The sequence below is a fragment of the Triturus cristatus genome, chromosome 4_2 (assembly GCF_964204655.1).
Source record: "Triturus cristatus chromosome 4_2, aTriCri1.1, whole genome shotgun sequence".
In the NCBI taxonomy this organism is placed as follows: Eukaryota; Metazoa; Chordata; class Amphibia; order Caudata; family Salamandridae; genus Triturus; species Triturus cristatus.
The window spans coordinates 598,382,072-598,404,796 of NC_140586.1; the positions used below are offsets into that span (position 1 = coordinate 598,382,072).

The window sequence follows — 22,725 nt, forward strand, 5'->3', positions numbered from 1 at the left end:
GGAAACAAACAAATCCTGCCTATAAAATAAGAATCACCAAGCTTTCACCTGTACCTTAGCTGTATGGAAAGCCCTCCGTTGGCAGCTCTCAACAGCAGGCTCCGGTGTGTGTAACATGTTTAGCCCTTGAACTCGCTATAATTTAACATTATTCAGCTCTCTATAAAAACGGCAGTGTTCTTTTTAAACCATGCAAGCCTTTTTGTGAAGAATGCCCGTGTTCCTCTTTTCTGTTTCCCCTCTGTGCCCCCAGGCTGGAGCCGTCTAATTAATAAGCAACCCCTCTACCGCCACCAAGGCAGCTGCACCAATTCCCGTTTTGTAAATAAACGTGGCCAGTCTTTCTTCACTTTCGCGGCGCATTCACATAGATGCTGAAGTCATTCACCACTTCCTACACAAGCTACGTATCCCACTCCATATCTATTCTATGCAGCTCTCATCCCTATCTATTCACTCTGCCACATAATTCCACTACACAAATACACTCCACACAATTCCACCCCACACAATTATGCAACTAACATTTCCAATAGAACCCACATAATTCCACTCCACATACAGCCACTACACTCCATACACAACACATAATTAAAAGAGATTTTCATTTACAACGCCAATAGATCTAACTTTTGCAAATGGGAGACCTATTGCAATGCAAATGCTTGTCTTATTTTTATTAGTCATTAATTGGCAAAATGTTTTTCATACATTTTTTAGCAAATTTATTTTTTCTGAAGTTTGATTAGTTTTTGGCTCTTTCTCTGGCAACTTGTTTTGGGTGAAAACACAATATGCATAGAACTAACTGCTGCACCGACTATTAGAGAACGTTCTTTAACGAAATCTACACAGGACTAAATTTGGAAAGCACATACCAAAAACTAGCTCAAGCTTGTGTATAAACATAGCATGATAAGTGATGCTATTTACAATATTTTTATTTGGTTAATCTTTCTAAAAGTCATAGAAATGTCTACTTGACAGTTATCAATTCCAGACATCTCAAATGAATCATATTCTTATATTATAATTATTTTAGTTCTCCGGACCAAAGGAATAAATGCAGATGCTGCTTCAATTCTAGGTCTGCAAATTCTATGCCAAATCTCATTAGTTTTCATGCACTGCATAAATGTAGGCTTTAGCATACCATTATCTACTCCACAACAACAGACATACAAACAGATGCCAAAATGATTCACATTCAATATTCAGAACGACAGAGAGTTTGTTTTTCAACATTTTCAGAATTGCAGGAGTTTTGACCAAGCGCCCAACACCTTAGTTCAGTCCACTTTGCTGTCTCATTCTTTAATTTAGCTTTTACTTTCTTCAATTAACAAAGAACGGTAAATCTTTTTCACCTAATGTCCCCTGCAGTAACATGCTTGCAAAGTCATACACCCTCTCTGAACCCCCTCCAAACTGTACTTTGTTGCCTTCTCACTATTTCTGCTCCTTATCACCCCACATCCTCATCCTTCTCTCAGTCCGCCTCCTGTCTTCCATTTCCAGGCTTCATTCCAGCAGCACTTACATCTCAGCCTTAAATTCCTCATTCTCACTCATTCTCTTAAACACTCCTCTTTCCTTGGAGAGTCACCTCTCTGCCATAGTGTCTCTCACTACTTTCTATTTGCCGCTCCATAGTTGTAGTGCAACAACTACAATCTTCTCTATACTCAAAATGTATATAAAACACTTAGATCGCTCCAAACGCCTACAAAAAGTTCCCAAATAGCACACCTAAACAAGCATTTGCAATGCAAAAGGTCTCGCATTTACGCAAGTGTAACCTATTGCCATTGTAAATGACAATGTCTTTTTATTTATGTTTTAAAATCCAAAAACAAAATAAAAGGCTTGGCCATTTACAATGCCAATAGCTCAAACTTGCGTAACTGCGAGACCTATTGCTTTGCATGCAATGCACAGACACACAACCTCTATACAGTGCAGCACGGATGCAGAGATGTGTAACCTAGTCAACGAATACTCTAAGGCACACACAGTAAGGCATGCAAAATAAGGCACACACAGACTCATAGTATCTCATAGTATCTTAACAGACAGCATACACGCCCATTCACACAACTCACGCGCTCAGACTCATACTCAATAGCACCGGTAGGAGAGCAGATGGAAGGAAGCCATTCCTTTTACTCACGCCTGCACAACATATATATGGACACATGTAAACAGAGCGAACATAAAGAAATACCGATACACAGTGAGAGAGTGGGTCTGAGTGCGTACTGCGCGTGCATGTTGGTGTTAGCCCGCGTGTGGGCGCGGGTATATGTTCGAGTGTTTACCAGACACCACAGTAACGAGGAGAAACAGGAATACAGCTGAAATCAATGGAGACCTCAGCATTCCAGGAAATGCAACCCGAGATCAGCACAGAGAGGGATACGAACGGGTCGTGCTGGTAGCACTAGACGGAACACAGATTATACAGAAAGACATGCTTAATTTCAGCTGGTGGGGCCCACTACCACAAGCAAGCATTTTTAGGGGTCAGTACGTATTTTTCCTTAACAGACTTGGATCTAGAAACACGTGACAAAAAACTCCAAATTGGGGGGGATAGCGGAGGTCGGGAGAGGCTTAAGACAGAGAAATACTGTCAAAAGTAGGAGGCAGGATTAAAAGAGGACCTGCCGAGGGAGATAAAGATATAAAGAAAACAAGCAGCATGCGCTGCCCACCCCTCACGCACACCGGCTCCTTGCGCATGCGCCGCTGCCATGTTTAGGTCAGGCAGAGATGCGCAAGACAAACAAAGTCCGAACAGTGCGGACAAAAACTGTAGTTGGTGGCTGCTGCTTCCGGACTACACGGAAGTCAGTTGGACATCAACAGCCACTGATAACAAAGGTAACAAAAGCGATAACAACATTTAGCAAATGGCAAGCGGCAGGAGAAACTACTGGCTACTTGCCAACATATAGAGATTACTTTAGGTCTCGCTGAGACAGCGCATGCAGCGCATGCGCTGCCAAGGCGAGACCTAAAAATTACAATAAACTTGAACTATAAATCCTACTCAACATTTGGCGTAGCATAGTATGTTTTAATCCAAAGCATCATACATAGTATAAAAAATATTCAATATAAATAAAATAGTGAATATTTTTGTGTTTTTATTTTTGGCCCTGTACTTCATAGTTAGACTTAGAAAATGGGTCCATATTTAAAAGCAAGGACTCTGTGCAACAAATAACATTACAAGCGCATGGGAAAGGCACTCTCATTAATTTATCCTTACAGTGTTGCCTAAAGAGTGAACAATTAAAGAGTTGTTGACAAACATTTCGATGGATTTCGGTATTGCAACATAAGTACAATCTCGCTTGTACTTTATATATGTAAAATAACTCCCTACTGCTTATAACATATTGTTTATTTAACTGAAGAATATCAGTTAATCTATATAATGCAATGATTCTCAACTGTAATCATATCTGTACATTCATTTTGTACTAAAAAAAAAAGATGGATATGGTCAGTGGCATCAACTATCCTATGTTTGAACTATATGTCATTCCTTTTTTAAGCAGGTCAGTGTTAAGGCCACCAATCAGGTTACAAACATATCTGAGAATACATGTAATTGAACAAAAGAATATTACATTAACTCATGACATATCGATTCATTAGGCATTACATTGATTTACATAGCAATAGCGAGAAAGTGCACGCATATTAATGCGTCCAGTACATAATCCCCAAAGGCAAAAACCTACTCCAAAGAGCAGGCTCAGTCTGTTATGAAAATCCAAAGACAGAAAATAATAAAAAAATAAAGAGGCCATTGTTCTTTCCTTACCTATCATGTTTATTCAAATATACAGTTGCCCTAATTCTAAACAGCTTTCCAAACACAAATATAAGCTTCTTTTGGATAACTAACATGGCACGAGCCAGCCTAACTTTGGGTGACACTATCCAGCTGTATCAATAAAGAAATATATACAGAGCAGGATGAGGTTCATAACTAAAATAAATAACATACTTTATTGCGCCAACTGTTAGTACGTATATGCGGTCATAATGATAATCAGCATAACAACAAAAGCATGCCTCTATCTTAATGAAAGGTGATGCCCAACAGACCACTTCCTTAGGCAGATAGTCTAAAAAAACTCTGATCAACTCCTCATACTCTAGAAACTACAAAGGGACAGTAAATAAGTTTACTTAAAAGCCTACACGAAAAGCGGGAGAGTACATCACAACACCCCTTGGCCATACAAGTCCATTACCTTTAGTAAATTCCAGTGGTCTATGTAGTATCTGGAATGCTAGTTATTGGCCCAAAGCTTTTTTGTAAGGCAGCCCCATGATTCTGAGTGTGTTAAAAATGAAGTTGCACCCCCACAGACGGTGTCACCACCAGTCTCAACAAGTATTGACAATGCCAATTGGTCTCACAGACGGTGTCATCACCAGCCTCAACAAGCATTGGCAACGTTAATAGGTCTCGCTTATGCAAAAGCATGGCTGCTCTTCAGCATGGCTAAAAATTAATGGGGTAAAGGAGAGTGACGTGGAGTGTCGTGGAGTGGCGTACTGTGGTATGGAATGAAGTGAAGTTTTGTGGAGTGTTGTGAGTGGAGAAGAGTCATAGGGTGGAAGGGCGTAGAGTAGAGTTGAGTGGAGTAGAGTGTTGTAGAGTGTCGTGGAGTAGAGTGTTGTAGAACAGAGTGACATAGAGCAGAGTGGCATACAGCAGAGTTGATTGCCATAGAGTGGAATGGCATAGAATGGAATATAGTGTTGTAGAGTGGAGTGACGTAGAGTATGGTGCAGTGGCATAGTGTGGAGTGATATAGAGTGGATTAGAGTAGTGTGTCGTAGAATAGAGTGGAGTAATGGAGCATGAAGTGGCATAGGGAGAGTTCCTTAGAGGGACGTAGAGTGGAGTAGTGTTGTAGAGTGTCATATGGTGGAGTATAGTTTAATGGAGTTGATTGTCATGTAGTGGAATATCATAGAGCAGAGTGTCGTAGAGTAGCCTAGAGTGAAGTGGCATAAAGTACAGTGGTGCTGAGTAGATTGACGTAGAGAGCAGGCGCGTAGGGGGCATTGGTTTTGAGTAAAGTGGTATAAAGTGCATCGGCATAGAGTGGAGTGACTTAAAGTAGTGACAGAGTGGCGTAGATTGCATAAAATGAAGAGGTATAGAGTGGAGTGGTTCAGAATAGAGTGCAGAGGTGTAGAGAAGAGTGGCGTAGAGTGCAATGGTGTGGAGTAGAGTGGTGTAGAGTACAATGGTGTGGAGTGCAGTAGAGTGGTGTAGAGTTGAGTGGTGCAGAGTAAAGTGCACTGGCATAGAGTAGAGTGTTGCTGAGAGCAGTGGCATAGAGTACAGTTATGCAGAGTAGAATAGAGTGGCGTGAAGTGACATAGAGTGCAATTATGTAGAATGGCATAGCGTGCAGTGATACAGAGTAGAGTGGACTTGAGTTAAGTGATGAAGAGTGCAGTATTGCAGAGTAGAGGGTCATAGAGTGTAGTGGCGCAGAGTAGAGTGGTGCAGAGAGAACTGCGAGGAGTACATTGGTGCTGAGTAGAATAGAGTGGCATAGAGTGCAGTGACATAGAGCGCAGTAGTGTAGAGTGGCATGCAGTGTGGCAGCTTGCAGTGGTTTAGAGTTCAGTGGTGCAAAGTAGAGTGCCTTTGAGTTTAGTGGCGAAGTGTGCAGTCTTGCAGAGTAGAGTGGCGCAGTGTAGAGTGGTGCAGAGTAGAGTGGCACAGAGTAGAATGGCGCAGAGTAGAAAGCCATTTGTAACGGGCACAGCTGCCTCCAAAGAGGCGTCCCAGCGCTGGCGGTAAGGGTCCAAGAGTAATGCAAACATATCATCAGCCCAACTTAAATACCCACCATATAAGCGTCAAAAAGCAAAGTTCTTTCTGAAAATGATTTCTGGAATGTCTCAAGCTGAGAGGAATAGCATTTCACAACTTTGAGGCAAGAAAAACAAAAGATTTTCCACCTCTCCTAGCCTTTTGAATTCAAGGCAGTTGGAGAAGATTAAGGTTATCTAACTTGAAGATACAGCTAGAATCTCTTCCTTAAATAAAGGGGTCCTTTCTGTTCAAATGCCCTGAAAGCAAAAGTTAGTGAGGAGACAACATGCCAAGGTCTGGGGAGGTATCGAGACCACTGGCATCCCCCGGTCCTCTCTCTAGTCTGGATCATAATCCAACTGGTCAGTCAGAGGGTCACCTGACCCCTTCATTCCTCCTCCTCATCCTCTGGGTGCCAATCTGGCCTGAAAGGGACCCCAGGAGTGAACAGGGGCACAAAGACACCACTCGGAGCCGGCGTTTGGCGACACCGGTCCGGCTCCATGTCAAAATCAGGATGGAAGCCAGGGTCGACGCTTGCTGGGGGCACAACCGGCGTCGAGTGCGGTTGTGATGCCGAAGGAAGCGGTGCCGGGGAAGGTGTAGTGAGGTCGACCGGTGCCGATCTGGATCCAGGCCTGGATCCATAGGGACCTGCGGTACCGGAGCTGCCGGACCCCCAACTGAGAACGCGGGGAACGAAGGCGCTCCGGTGGAGACAGGCTGCCCAAAGATGGCATGCATCGTTTCGTAAAACTGACGAAGCTGGGCAGGGGTCGCTCTGGATCCCGGGAAGGCAGGGAAACTCAGAGGTAACACTCTCTCTGGATCTGCGCTGGCTGGTGCGGAAAAGAAAGAACTGATGCCAGTGTGCGAGGGCGGTGTCTAAGTAGCTACCGCAACATCATCCCGGTGACCGCGACGCCAACGACGGACGTGGAGCCGACCGACACCACCTTCTGATGTGCAGAGGTACTGCTGATGAAAAACTTTCCGGTTCCAGTCTGACGCCTGGGAGGAATTCTAAGGTAAGGAATCTACAACTAACCTATGTTTCTCACAGATATATCGTTACCGAAGGTAAGTAACTTGTTCATCATTTGCAGTCACTGAATTAGGTAAAATGGTAAACCCAAATACAAACTGTTGGTATAATACAATTTGGACGTTACCAGGGGATGAACAGCCATTTTGCAAGAGTCTTCAGGCACTAGATAGAGCATCTGTTTTAGTGGCCTAAGCATAGTAAAACAGTTAGCAGAAATGGCCTTGATTTGGGGCTCGATCAAGAGATTAGAAACAAATTTCAAACAACCAATCAGTATTTGTTAAGCATGACTACTCACACGTGAGGGTCTCAAGGCGATGGGGTGGATGGGGGCTCCAGATCCGACTGAGCGCTCGGGTTCAGTCGAAGAGCCAGGTCTTGAGGTCCTTCCTGAATTGGGTCAGCGACAGGGATAGCCTGAGGTGAAGAGGCAGGGTGTTCCAGGTTTTGGCGACGTGGTAGGAAAAGGATCAAAATCCAGACTAGGAGTTGTGCAACAAATAGTAGGCTCTAAAATGTGGGACAGCTGCTTATAGACAGTCTTCGACAACATTTTAGCCACTGTCGGCATGAGTGAGATCGGTCTGAAATTACTTCAAGGAGGCAACAGAGCCTGCTTCCAACTCTTAATGACAAAAGCAAGTTCCAAAGATTTGATTAGGATGGGGTTCACAAGAGAGGCTGCATATTTTAAAATAGCTGGAGGGCATTGATCAAGAGGGGAGTCTGATTTGCATTTATCAAGCAGCAAATTCCTACAGAGATGGTAAACAGCCCTTACAACGAATCCTTCACTCCGCATGCAATTACAACGACCTCGTTGTAACAACGCATACCATTACCCAGCAAGTCGTAAGTCGTTGTAACAACTGCGTTGTAATTGCATGCGGAGTGAAGGTATGCGTTATAAGGAGGCATATTCTCCAGAGATATATGGTCTAAAGTAGTAAACTAGAGTGTGAAATAGAAGCCTCTACCCATAGTTCGGAATCCTGCACAGGTAATTGCTCATAAATAGATAGCATTTTCTTAAAGAAAAAGACAGAGAGATTCTTGCATAAGCCAATTGATCGGGAAAGAACATTCTTAGATCACTTGGGGAAAGAAAAGAGTTGCTAATTTTAAAAAGCTTGAAAGCCTTAAATATTAGTGCTGTGATCGTGGATGAAATGGAAGCCTTATGAGCATTATGAATGGCAGCATGATAACTTTTCAAGTGAGCCTTAAAAGCAGTCTTTGTATCCTTGTCATAAGAGAGCCTCAATTTCCGCTCTAGCGCTTTGCATTGTGATTTCTCCTCTTTTGAAGCATCAAAAAACCAAGGAGTGGATGGCTTAGATCTCTTGGAAGAGGAGGGTTTTAGTGGGGCAACAAAATCTAGCGCATTAGCAAGCCAGACATAAAGAACATCTATGTTTTGCTCAAGAGCACCCATGAAATTGATGGGGATGGACTGTTACATCTCCAAAAAGTGGCAATCAGCGATTTTATTCCATGGTATGGCTGTTTTCAAAATTGCACCTTGAGGTCTACTGGGGAAGTTTGAAAGAACACAAAAAGGAATCAGGGAATGGTCAGACCAAATAAGCTTCGGTGCAGGTTTAACCAGGACTCTCAATGGGTTTGATAAAATGAGGTCTAATGTATGGCCAGCTTTGTGAGTGGCACCCTTTACTAACTTTTGTAAATTAAAGCCTTCAAGATAAGCCAAAAACTTTTGAGCTGACTGCAATTCAAGTTGTAACAGTTCAAGTTGTGATTAAAGTCGCCCAATGTCAAGAAGTTGGCATGAAGTAGTGACAATCTGCCTAGGGCATCGGACAACAGATGTAGAGAATTAGAAGAACAGTCTGGTGGTCTCTAAATTAGTACACCAGATAGAGCATAGAAAGGGGCCCAGACAACAGTAAATGCTAATCCCTCATTATTGGTAATATTCACCGATTTAGAAATAAAGCATGAGAAGTAGGAGCAATGCATAATTGCCACACGGCCCCCATTTTTATCCTCACAATCAATATACTTGATTTGAAATCCACGGGAATAGCTAGGGAAAAATATGCAGAAGAACACTCCTTTAGCTACGTTTCTCCTAAAACATCAAGTCCCAACAATTCTCAGAGAGTAAATTAGATACGATTTTACGATTTAATTGCTTTATTCGAGATAAAAAAAACTCATAAAAGCATGAAACATTTATAACATATTTACATTCTCTTATAAAATCTTTAAAATGATAAAACATCATGGCATCAATAATATTAAAATTCATCAATGAAAACTAGAAATCATGTCAAATGCAGTTATTTAGCCAGTATAAACACAAAGAGACTAGATTCTCATTGACTGGGGGAACGGGCAATGGACTAATATTCATTTCACCTAGCCTACTGTTAGGCAAGAGATTTCCTTCTAATGGCCCAAGCCCAACCCAGAAATTTAGCAACTGTCACAGCAATGAATGTTAAAGGACTGGTGCGAATAATCCTAAGAGCGATGCCGCTCTCTCTCGTGCCTAGCTGTTTGCACATAGCCCTCAGCCAGACACGTCGGGGGACTGAATAAGCCCCACACACAAAGAGTAAATGGGCAGTGGTCTCAGTACTTGTTTTACAGACTGGGCAGGCTTGGGAACTACCCTCTGCCCATCTTCCAGTTAGTGATCTAATTGGGAGAGACCCCACTCTAAGCTGGAAATATAGCTTCCTATCCAGGGGTTTGGTTATAATATCCCAATAGGGCTCAAGGAAGGGGGAAGCTTTTACTTCAAGAAATAGTCCCTCCATGGTAGAAGAATCGGCTTCGTTCCAATCCCAATGTTCTACCATTTCCCAATACTTTGTTTTTATAACTGCTTTAGTCGGGAACAAAGCCTCCTCTGGATTCTCCCATAGCTCATTCATGCCTAGAATCCCCAGCATTCTGCGCAAATCCCCCAACCAACCTATCTTGTGGAACTTATCACGATTAATTAAATCCAGGAAGCCCCTTGCGTAGTTAGCGAGTTCAGGGGTGACCCAAATGCGCCGCCAGTATAAAATGGGTCTTAGTCTAGCCATATCTGAAATGGCTTTCCTGCCTAGCTCACAACACAGAGGCCTCATGGGTGTACTTTTGGTAAGGCCGATGAGGTTTCGAAGAAATTTGTTCTCGGCGAGCGTTAATGGTGCTAAATTGCCATTGCCCCAAAGCTCTGAGCCATAGAGCGCCGATCTAATGGCTTTGGCCTCATATACTTGAAGTGCTGGCGCAATAGGTTTGGTCCAAGACCTTTTGTGTTCAGCACTTATAACACCAGTGTTTTGGCGAAATTTAAGAGCCGCCACTTCTGTGTGTTTCCACCACTTTGCCCCCTTGGCTATGTGGATGCCCAGATAAACAAAATCCGAAACCATTTCTACCTTTTGGCCATCCATAAAGAAGTTCCCTCTAAAGCTGGAGTGGGGATTGAATGTCATGAGCTTTGTTTTGGCTACATTTACTTCTAGGCCTCGATCAGTACAAAAGCCCTCGAAGATATTCAGGGCGCGCTGCAGGCCGCTGGGAGTTTTGGATAGAATGAGCGTGGAGAGAAGCAAGATGGCGGGCTGAAGCCGCCTCTAGGAGTGGACTGCTACGGCTCCCGGTAACCAGACCTCCTCTGCCGAAAAGAGCGCTAAAATAAACTACGGCGCGACGGCAATGAAGATGTAAGGATAAGACACTCACGATTATTGAGAAACTGAGAAGACTTTGAAGGCTAGTGATTCCGGAGAAAACGCTTGGTAAACTCTTTCACCATAACATCGCAATACTGACCGGATGCAGCTTCCTCTACGAGCACGGCACAGCTGTCTGCTATTAACTCGCTACCTCGAGCGAGTCCCGGTTTGGCGCTCGGCCTGGCGGCTGACATCTCACTCTCCTAGCATCAAATTTCGCAGCTGCAAACCAGGCTGCAACCCAGGCGATTTTCGAATGGCACCCACAAGAAGCGGCCGAGGAGCGAGGCCCCCACCTATGGAGACGGAGACGCCTGCGGCAACAAACTCATCGTCTATGGTGAGTGGGAGTGACACTGGCAGTATTAATAGCGATACTAATGCAGGCTCCGGTGATGACAGAGGTCTGGTGGAAGGGGGGCCGGCTGTGGGATCATTGGAGGGAGCAGAAGGGATGGAAACCCTCGCTGATACTGCCCCCTCGAAACTTGGGCGACAGATGATCCAGTATTTTAAGTCTGGAAATATTTCTGAAATTATAGAGAATGTGTTATTTTCTGGGGGTGATGACCTGGCAGAGACAATAATTAATGCCATAAATAACAACTCCAAGCAAAACAATGCTGATTTGAAAATGCCAAAAAGTATTAACACTGGCATCCATTGTACGCAAGACACCCAACACCAATCTGACGTTAGGGATCTTAATATGAGAGCCAACGACACTAAACTACAGCTCGAAACTGATCCCAAACCATCACTTAGCCTCTCTACTAAAGAGATAAAAGCAAAATCAAACAAGGACGCTCCCAGCACACTAAGGTGCAACAGCGATGATTATAATAATAGCCGACAGCCTCTTACTCTCCTAGACGAACAGGATACCAACGTATTAGAGGCACAGACAGAGAGCTTAAAGGGTTTAAAAGGGGTGGATGGCTCTACAAAACCACCGGACAATGCAGTACTAAGCAATGGGCATATGTATCAAGCACCTACATCTTTAAGAGAGCAGCGCTTACCAAGAGAATCTAAAAAGAAAACTACAATCAAAATAGATCCTCTTAAAAAGACAAAACATACCAAAGAACTTAAAAGGATACAAAGCCCACTCAACACAGGAGCATTATCTGAAAAATATACGAAAGAAGACTAAAAAAAAAATAGCCCAATGAGGAAGTGGGTTCAGTCTAAAGGTGGGATCAAGAAAACTATCGCCAGGTTATCAGGAGCAGGGCTTACGGACGGGAGCATGCTAGCCGGTCCTTTATCAGCAACAGAAGCATTGTCAACTGACCAGAAGGACTATTCACTTTCTGGTTTAGTACAAGATCCTACAAAAGAAATAAATAATCAAGACTCTGCTACTAATCAGCTTTCTATTCCTGGCAACGATGAATTTTCTTTTTCTATCCCTGCAACTCCACCAAACCCACCTATAGCACCACATCAAGAACTATCTCTGACTTTCCGTAGCCCTCCTCTAGAGGATCAAGCTTCTGTGGGACAGGACCATTACAATGCTCAAGATCAGGGCCAGGAGACATTCATGCTTGCTAAGATATTGCAAGCTTTAAGTGAACAGAGGGAAGAAACAAGGGCACTTTTCTCACAAGTCCAAGCTGATAATGGAAAAATCCAGCAGTCTATGAAAGAGGTGATGGAGAAAGTGGGATCGGTGACGGAAGAAATGGCCGAGCTTCAACAAAGAGTTGTCAACATAGAAGAGGCCTCATCTAAAAGGGATAGCTCTGTGGAGAGACAAGAAGTACAGCTAAGGGAGGTACAGGCCAAGCTGGAGGATTTGGAAAACAGGCAGAGACGACAGAACCTTAAATTATTTGGTATTCCCGAAGGCTTGGAGGGGGCGGATTCCAGAGCATATATCGTCCAGATCATGCAGAAGGCTTTCCCGGAGCTGGGGGACTGGGACTGGGATTGCCAGATACAGCGAGCACACAGACTGCCAATAATACAACGCCAAAAGAACTTCCAGTATCCTAGACCTTTTCTAATTTATTTTGGCAACTATCTGCTGCGTCAAGCTGTTTCCCTAAAAGCTAGCCCTAGGTCACCTGTGGCAGTGGATTCTTTTTCTCTGGTCTTCCGATCGGATTTCTGTAAACTTACGATAGACAAAAGATGGCAGCTAAAGCAAATGATCGATCCGTTCAAAGCATTTGGTGTTCAAGCTTACTTACAGGAACCTGCCCGGCTTAAAGTTATCAAGAATGGGCAAAGTTATTTTTTCTTCTCTCGCACGGAAGCAGAGGAAGTATTGCAGAAATGGAAAGGGGAATGCTGTGGCTAAAAATAGACTGAACTAGGACTCCCGAGATGACTCTTAATGTGTCCTAATCTGTCCTAATGTGTCCTAACACACACAAATAGCTTATAGATTGCTTAGTTTCTCTATCTACTACTTACTACTTATTTGTTTTGAAAACGGCTGGGGGGGTTTCTAGACCGGGGGCTGGGGGCGGTTGGGTCCTAGTCGACTGCCACATCAACGGCAGTTACCAGAAGACGACCTCTCCTTCAAGAACAGGGTGGGTGGGGAGGGAGGCAAGAAAGGGAAAGGTGGTAAAGGGGTTAGGGGTTTGGGGTGGGGTTTTTTTTCTGATGTATAAAATGATTTCTGTTGTAAAGGATAAAAAAACCAACATGAAAGTGATTTCAGTTATTGATATAATACAAGCAAGGACAGGTTCTCTTCTTTTTACTCTTTTTTTTTTTCCTTTTTGATGGCTGAAATAAGAATTTTAGCCTGGAATGTTGCAGGCCTTAATGGGAGGAACAAGAGACGCTTGGTGGCAGAGGAATTGTTGATGTATAATCCACACTTAGTTTTATTATCAGAAACCCATATTGCATATAAAGATACAGGGCTCCTTAAACAATTGGGATACGAAATTGCTATTGCTTCGGACCAAGATTCCTCAACCAGAGGAGTAGCTATCTTAAGACATAGACATCTAAAATGTATAATTGAAAAAACATTAACGGATAAAAGTGGTAGGTGGGCCATTGTGCAGGCACAGGTTGAAGGTACTAAATATGTATTTTGCGAAGTATATGGCTCAAACAACGATAACTATCAAATAATTGATAGACTGAATATTGAATTGCTGAGTTGAGAAGGTGATAAAGTCGTGATGGGGGATTTCAATTGCATAATGAATTATGAGATAGATACCACAAGACGCCATGCATTTCAGAGGATGAAAAAGACACGCACAGCAATCAATGAGCTAGGGCAAATACATGGTCTTAAAGATGTTTGGCGGACAATACATTCTAATATACCGGGCTATACTTATTACTCTGCGGCACATAAACTCTGCTCTCGTATAGATATGGCCTGGGCATCAGAAGAGATTATAAAATTATGTACTATGGAGATATGCCCCAGGGTTACTTCAGACCATAACCCCATCCTTTTGAACTTTAAGATAGTAACAGCAAGGAAACAGATTAGGGGCTTCTCATTTCCTAGATATCTCCTAACAGACGAAACTTATCTATCTAGCATTAAGCAACACTTAAGGGAATATTTAGAAATTAATAATGGTTCTGCGATACCAACAATAGTTTGGGATTCGTGTAAGGCTAGCATCAGGGGGTTCACACAGCAATATATTTGGACACAGAATAGGCAACGCAAGATAGAAATAGATGGGATTCTTAAAGATGTCAAGATCATGGAGGATCAATATGCAGAAGCATTACTAAATTGCTCTCTAAATTTAGAAACTATAGGATACGAATTAATAAACTTAAAATCAACAGTTAAACAAACTTTCAGGGAGAAAATAGCGGTTAAAATTAATAAATACAAATTAACTCAATACGAAAGCGGGGAAAAAATTGGGAAGCTTTTAGCCTATAAAGTAGCCGACGAACAAGCTAAGACACAAATAAAGAAAATTAAAGGCTTAAACAATGAGATATATGAACAACCAAGCCAGATATTAGCGCAGTTTGTCACATATTATAAAAATCTATATACGCCAGAGGCTCAGTCACAAATGCTTGATATTATAAAATATGTCCAGAAGTATATCAAAAAAACATCGGTAGCTAATGAAGTGTCAGCAACATTGCTGGATGATATCGCGCACGACGAGATTAGAGCCGCCATCTCTTCTCTGCCGTCAGGAAAAGCATCCGGAGATGATTCAATCCCTTTAGAATTATATAAAAAATGCTTAGATGAGCTACTGCCAACTTTCTCCCAACTCATTAAATATATCGAAGCAGGGGGGAACGCCCCAGACTCCTGGAATACGACTTGGATAATTTTTTTTCTAAAAAAGAATAAGCCTCCAGAGGAATGTGGGTCTTACAGGCCGATATCACTCATAAATACAGATGCGTAAATTTATGCTAAAATTCTGGCAACTCGTTTAGCACCCATAATGCCGAAACTTGTTTCACCTCAACAACAAGGGTTTATTTTAGGACGGGATACTACATCCCACGTGAATACGTCCATAGCAGCGTTTGATATTGCTAAAGTTAGATCCACCCCACTCGGTATGATATTATTAGATGCAGAGAAAGCATTTGACCGAGTGGGATGGGATTTTCTCTGGGTCACGCTATCTACATTTGGCATTAAGGGTAAATTTTTACACATGATCAAATCACTATATCAACATCCTACAGCTAGGTTAGCTCATGCAGGTTTACAGTCTGATATGTTTTCAATCTCACGGGGTACCCGTCAGGGTTGCCCTCTCTCACCTCTCTTATTTGCTTTATCAATAGAGCCATTTATATTAGCACTACAATCGCAAACTCGGATCATACCTTTTATACATAACTCAAATGAACTAAACATTACGGCATACGCCGATGATATAGCTGTTTTTTCAACGGATGTTAAAACCGCACTAAATGAGGTGGGTAAAGAAGCGGAAAGGTATGGTTTGGTCTCTGGCTACAGACTTAATATCAATAAAACTCAAATAATAATGAATTACAAAGACGTAGGAATAACGACAGGGTTATGCAACACGGCTACCTACCTAGGGGTCAAGATAACCACTAGAATAGATAAAATAATAGAAATAAATTACGAGACTATTCTTAAGGAGACTGCAACACTACTTAAAAAATGGCATAAGGTTCCTATAGGTATTGGGGGTCGTATAAACATAATCAAAATGAAAATACTACCTAAATGTATTTATTTATTTCGGTCTATCCCGCTAAGATTAAATGTGTCCTTTTTTAAACGATTAGATGGTATTTGCGGCAGTTTCATATGGGGTTATAAAAAAGCCCGCAGGGCTATTAGACTACTTAAACTCCCATATAATCAAGGAGGTCTGGATTTTCCGGATTTCAAACTATACTTTTGGGCAGCTTTTATCAAACGACTGAGAAGTTTAATACACCCCGTAGGATGTAACGCACCCTTTTTCTTTAAGCTTATGCTCGGTAAGGAATACGAAATGTTTTTGTTCATAATTAATGATCCAAACTATTTTAAGCGAGTCAGATTCAAGGTGGCACGCGATGTTGTCAATATATGGTTTGCAATTATTTCTAATTGTAACACATCATTTTATCACGATAAGCTGCCCATATGGGGCAACCCAGGTTTGCCAGAAATCTTTCAAGACATGGAGGGTAAACGATGGGCTAGCCTGGGCATAAAATACCTGGGCGATATATATGATCAAAATGGGTTTATGACTTTCGAAAAAATATAGATTATATATAAAATAACGTCAGGCATGCAATTTAAATATTTTCAAATTCGAGATTATCTTATCCGTAGAATGCAACTGACAAACATCTCAGGTTCGCTTATATGGGATTATATGCATAAAGATAACTCAAAATCAATAATTAGCACTGGCTACAAAATCTTATGCTCATTTAAGCCAGATGACTGTCACAGATTAGCTGAGCACTTGGGACGCAGTGTAGGGGCATCAGTGACAGCTAACACCATAACACGGGCTCTCTCTAGGCTTAATAACTCTGTATATTCTTCCAACCTTAGGATACAACAATTTAAAACAATCTGTCAATTATATTACACTCCAGAAAGAATATCAAAATGGTCCTCCCATGGCTCTTTTAGCGAACGCACAAAATGTCCAAAGTGCAATCTACAGTCTGCTGATCTAAAACATATGTTTTTTTTATGTCCTGCACTAGAGAGGTTTTGGTCAACGATAACCGATCTGATCTCTCAAAAACTAGGGAGTGTAATGACGATCTCAGCAACAGAGGTATTAACTGGAGCCCAGAGCACTACAAGCAGATATGAAGATTTAATTTCAATACTACTGGCTAGCGCAAGGTTAACAATCGCCCGTGCATGGATCTTACCCACACCTCCATCGACCATTGAATGGTGGGGATTAGTTAAAGAAACATATGATATGGAACTAGCATTGGCAAAAACGAGAGGGATGAAGGCATTATGTAAAGTAAATAAGATATGGGGTGTATTATTCTGAAAATGTTTGCAAAAGGGGTCCCTTTTCTCTCCCCCTCCCCCCTTTTTTTTTTTTTTTTCCTCTTTCCCTCCCCCCCCCCCCCCCCTCTCCCCTGCAATGAGGGCTAATAGTTATATAGGTAGATATGAAGGATAATATATTTATAGAAATGATATAATTACCTGTTCCAATGCTTGTACTTATTTGCCTAAAACTTATTGAATTGTATAATATGTATTAATTTTTCTTTTTCTTTCATGTTGGTAATAAAGAAATTTATTAAAAAAAAAAAATTAAAAAAAAATTTAAAAAAAGAATGAGCGTGTCGTCTGCAAATAATAGGATTGGCGTTTTCACTCCATCCAGTCTTGGAGCGTCTACAGAAGCAGACAACATACGCTCCACTACTCCGTTAATATAAAGGGAGAAGAGCATCGGGGCCATGGCGCAGCCTTGGCGTACCCCCCGTTCTACCGGGAACTCATCAGATATTTGCCCATGTCTCCCCCACTGGATCCTTGCGGAGTTTGACACGTGCAATCTCATCACTAGCGATAGAATTTCAAGTGGCATGCCCATCTCAGCTAAGACTTTCCATTACAGAGAGCGAGGGACTAGATCGAAAGCTGCACGTAAATCTATGAAGGCAGCATAAAGACTGCCCTTCGCCAGCTCTACTGTCTTCCAGTGCAGTAGCATGAACCGGAAGATCTGGTCTATCGTACTAGTCAATTTGCGAAAACCTGCTTGGAAGGGAGATAGAACATTATTTTCTTCCTCCCAGGCTATGATTTTTGCCAAGGTCATTGTACCTACGACCTTCTGAACTGTGTCTATAAGGCTGATGGGCCGATAATTCCCTGGTAGAGTTTTGTCCCCTTTTTTATATATAGGGATTATTACCGCCCCCAGCCAGGACTTAGATACATTGAGGGCATGTTTAGGTAGGAATCTGCAATTTATAAAGTAATCAGAGAAGGGGACGCTCTTGGTAGGTGAAGCCAGGGCACCAGCCCCACTGAGAGAATTAGCTCCGAAAAAAGCCCGACTAGACCTATAAGCGGAAGGGAGAGAGAACCCAAAGTGATGACATTTAACCAGTGACCCGTTGTCCTCAAGATTCAGATTGAACTGAAGCTTGCAGCTTCAACAACTCCTCTCTAGAGTATACCTGGAAGGGTGCGTACTGACTGGTGGCACCCTACAGCATGGCTGGCACTCGTGGTCTGGAGGTAGATGGGCGCAGACCGACTTGCCTTAAGCGCACCCTCTGTGCGTATCTGTGGCATTGGGGTTCTTAAATACGGCAAGGGTCCGTGATTCTAACCACTAAAGCATGTTAATGAGCAAAAATTATCCCTCTGAGTGAAATCGGGTCCGGAATGCGGAAGAAAGCAGCAAATACTATAAGAAGGTCTGTAAAAGTGACCAAGCAATCAATTAAAGCTATTTGAACTTAAAAGTAATGTGAATATAAATTTAGATTTTCCCCAATAGTTCTAATTTAGGGTATATACACAACTATGCAAATAAGTTGACATATACCACCACACTAACTGCTGCACATCTGCGGCATTGTGTTCTTAAATAGGTCAAGGGACCATGATTCTTACCACTAGAGCATTTCAGTGAGCAAAAATGACGCCTCTGTGAGGAATTGAGTCCGGAATGTTAAAGGGAGTACCAAATGCTATAAGAAGGTCTGTGAAAGTGACCAGGTGAGCAATAAAAGCTTTTCAAACTTTAAAAGTAATGTGAATATAAAATTAGATTCCACCCAACAGTGCAAATTCAATTTATATACACAAATTTGCATATAACCAGTTGCTATATACTGGCACACTACTAACCGCTGCGTATCTGCGGCATTGGGGTTCTTAAAAAGGCCAAGGGGCCACAAATCTAACAACTAGAGCGCAAGCGAGACAATGTCATTGACTTTTCATAAACCTCTCTATGGCCATGTTGAGGAGAAACCATTACATTTTCAGCCTCCAGTGTGATATGTAGCGGTCTTTTGTCTATATATTTTGCTGTGTATGATGAGTTATAATAATCTACCAGTAAGTCAATACCCATTTTTATAAAAAAGCTTCCCCAAATTTTAAGATTTATTGTATGACTATGTGCATGATGAACCTGGCTATTTATGCATCTTTAAGTGATTTTAACAACTAAAAAATATTATGTCTGTTCAAAACCAAATCTCCCTTGAACGAAGGGAAAAGATCTGAGAAGATGATAAAAGACTTAGACTGATAGTTGGCAGTGATTCAAACTCATAACTGGCATTCAGTGTGTCCAAGTTCCTTTGTAGATGTACAGATGATGGAAAAAAAGGCAATATTTGTCTGATATAAAACATGATTTTCATTAGAAACAATACAATTAGAAGCAGGCCTCTGATCATCCTGTGGTGATGAGATCTTCTCACAGCTAGAAGAGACAACCATTGGAGTTGCTTCAATATGACAAGCATGAGTCACCAGGTTGTCCAAAATAATTACTTTCATGTATTATTTGCAATGACTTCAACTTCTTGTCAGCATTTCTGAAATGTAGGTTTCTTTAGTGGTTTATTTTTTATTTTCCAGTGTTTAGTATACTTGTTCTGATACGCTTAATAGGCTTTCATTTATCCTTGCACTGACATGAGCCCCTCGTCTTAGTTCAAATAGTGTCTGACAAAATGGAAATACAATCAGATTTCAATTACATCTAGACAATCATTGGATTTAAAGGCAAAAACTGAATCTTTACAAAAGTTTAAAGAGTTATACTCCTGTAGCGAATTGCAGGGTGAGAGATACTTTATCCTTTCAGCTGCTTTTGAGCAAGCTTGGCCCGTGTGAACATCATAAATTCAAGATTTTCTCCTGAGGTAATTTTGGCCTCAGTTGGGACCGCATTATATATCTTATGACCTGCATCTGAAGTTAGGACTTTTAACAGAAGAAAAGAGCTGTCAGTGTTTGCATATGTATTATAGCTTCTTTATTATTTAATTTTAAGATTGAAGATAGAACAGAATGCTTTGCTGTCATCATGTGAGAAATTGGACCTTCCCAGATAAGGGGTTGGAGAATACTTTCCTCCACCCCTGTTGTATGAATTAAAGAGCCTAAGTGCCACTATAGAAATGTATTCTAATATAAGTTGTTCTGTAGATGTTCATCAGGACCAAGAGAAACAGGCTCCTCAATCAGACAACTAGCACTAGAGTCTTCTAAAGAGCTAGAAGCATTAAAAAGAGGCAACTAGCCAATTAGTGACGTAGTATGCTTAACTGTATTTTCCGAACTGAGCTTCATATTTACAATCTCTCTCTCTGGAGATGAAGAATGAAGACAGTGAACAATAACATGATCAGGAACCAGATCTTGAATTGATGATTGAACAGAGGAGAGTGTGCATATTTTTAAGTATCTGCTCAGACCTAATGTGTTTTTGTTCTGTTCAAAGTAGTAAAACAGTCCTGAATATAGCGCTTCTTCTTCCATAGCGAGAAAGACTCCTTATTTGGATTCTCAGGAATGAATAATGGAGCACCTGGGCTATCCATAGTCAAAGGTGTTTTATATGTAAACTTTCTGGTCTGGAGTTCCTTCATTAATACATGCATTGTAGGTTTGTAGAATCTCAAACAAAACATAAGAGACTACTTTCCCCAGTCAGAAATCATAAAGACTCACGTCAGACAAAGTGACTTCTGTTCATTTTTGGGTGCTTGATATCATGAGTTGATTATTAACAGTCACTTGCAAATTTTGCTTGAACTCTATATGAGTACCTGTGTAGTAAGGTCTGAAGATATAAACAGTATAGTAAGCCTAGTGCATGAATCATGATTTCTACGTTTTAGCTTGAATCCAGGTAGGCCTGTCCTCAGTTGTCCTCAAAGCCGGAACTGTTTCTAGCTACTCCACCTCTTCATACCACGCCTCAGCTGGTGAGGTGTTACTACACAGTACATTGGAACAACTTGGGATTGCAAGGCAATCTGTTGTAAAGAACCATCATCAAACCAAAGTAAATGGGTGAACATAAAAATTGTTGCAGATTTAGCACTGGTTTGTATGGATGCACAGAAAGATGGAATTTGTATAATGATATACTACGTTGGCTTTAAACATCAAAAAGGCAATAGAAAAAGGAAAGGATTGAGGTGAGAAGTGCAGGCAAAAAGGGAAAAAAAAGTTGTAGCTTGGTGAATTCATAGAGAAAGGGAGAGAGAAATTGTGGTGAGGCAAGGGAGTGGTGAGAAAGAAGAGAAGAGGGGTAGGAGGAAGATAATGACTAAAGAGTAGAGAGAGGAAAGAGTAGATGAAGGTAAGGCATTGTGATAAACAGCAAGCAGAGTGTGGAGGGGCATAAGATGTAAATAAATTACCAAGAAGTGCCCAATGTATAACCTGAGGGGGAGAAGAAGGAGTAGAAAATGCAGCTAACTTTCAAAAGGACATAAAGGGTTATCAGAGCCTAAGAGATTAAAATGGAATCAAATTGAACTGTATAGTAGTATTCTTAAGTGGCTCAGAAATAGCTGATGATTACGAGGAGAAGATGGAAAAAGGTGGTTGTGGAGTTTCTCTGAGCCAGGAAAGGTAATATCAAGTAAGTTAGAGGTAATTCATAGAGGAGGGATAGTTCAGAGAGCTCTACAGGGACTTGGGGGGGGATCAAAGAAGAGAGTTAGCCAAGGGATGAATAGGGAAAAAACGTTCTGTAAGGTAAGTTTTAGTCTTTTGTGGAATTGAGATGGTCTTTTGAGCATCTCAGATCATCTGGCAGTGAGGTCAATAGGGAAGGGGCTGCTCCAGGTAAAGACTGGTTGGCAGCTTTGAAAGATTTTAATTGTTTTGGGTTCTAGTCATAGCTTATTGATGCTTCTAATTGGAGAGAAGCTCATAGGTATTTTGGGAGTTAACTATTTATAACCTTAAAAATTATGCATGCTAGCTTGAAATGTACTCTTACTAATGGCATAAGCCAGTGAAGGTCTATAGTACAGACGATATATGGTAATGGTTTCTTTCTGGCCTGTTCAATGGTGCAACACCGCTTATAATACAGGCGGGATTTGAGGCTTGCTTTAGTAGTTGGCTGTGTATGACCTTAAATATGATGCACTCTTTCTTGAATTTTATTCTTACTGCTGGAGGAGGCCTTTTAGTATTGGCAATATGTGTCTTTTTAGCCAGTGGTGATAGGCTCTTTCAGAAGAAGCAGCTGTGTTGACCTTTGCTCCTGTTGTTTCCGTTCACTTGCAACACTGCATGGATGCTACTTATTAGTGTTGGTGGGACTGTATCAATTTCTGATGGTTCCAAAGGTCCTCATTCACATTGGCTGTGCTCTCTCTACAGCCACATCTTTTTCTGCATTCCCGTGGCCGCCTGACTCTGTATATACCACACAGTTTAAGGCACCACATTGTAGGAGTGAAGCACTGGTCAACTCTTTCTATAGACACACCCTCTTGTCTACTGCCCCATGTCCCCACTGTTCTGGGGCATGGTTAGTCTGCAAATATGTGAACAGTCTTCAAGCTATTTTTTATTAACTTTGTGCTCAATGTGATATAGGTGTTTTTTATTTATGTTCATGCCAATGAATATGTAATTTTAGTGCGAGTTCTGATGCAAGTCACAGTTACAC

General features: G+C 41.6%; 1 protein-coding gene across 2 annotated transcripts in view; it reads left to right on the forward strand.

Annotated features, from left to right (window-relative positions):
- Nucleotides 1–22,725, forward strand: part of ERICH3 (glutamate rich 3) — a 554,163-nt gene that overhangs the window by 236,367 nt on the left and 295,071 nt on the right. The gene's annotated exons all lie outside the window — the stretch shown is intronic.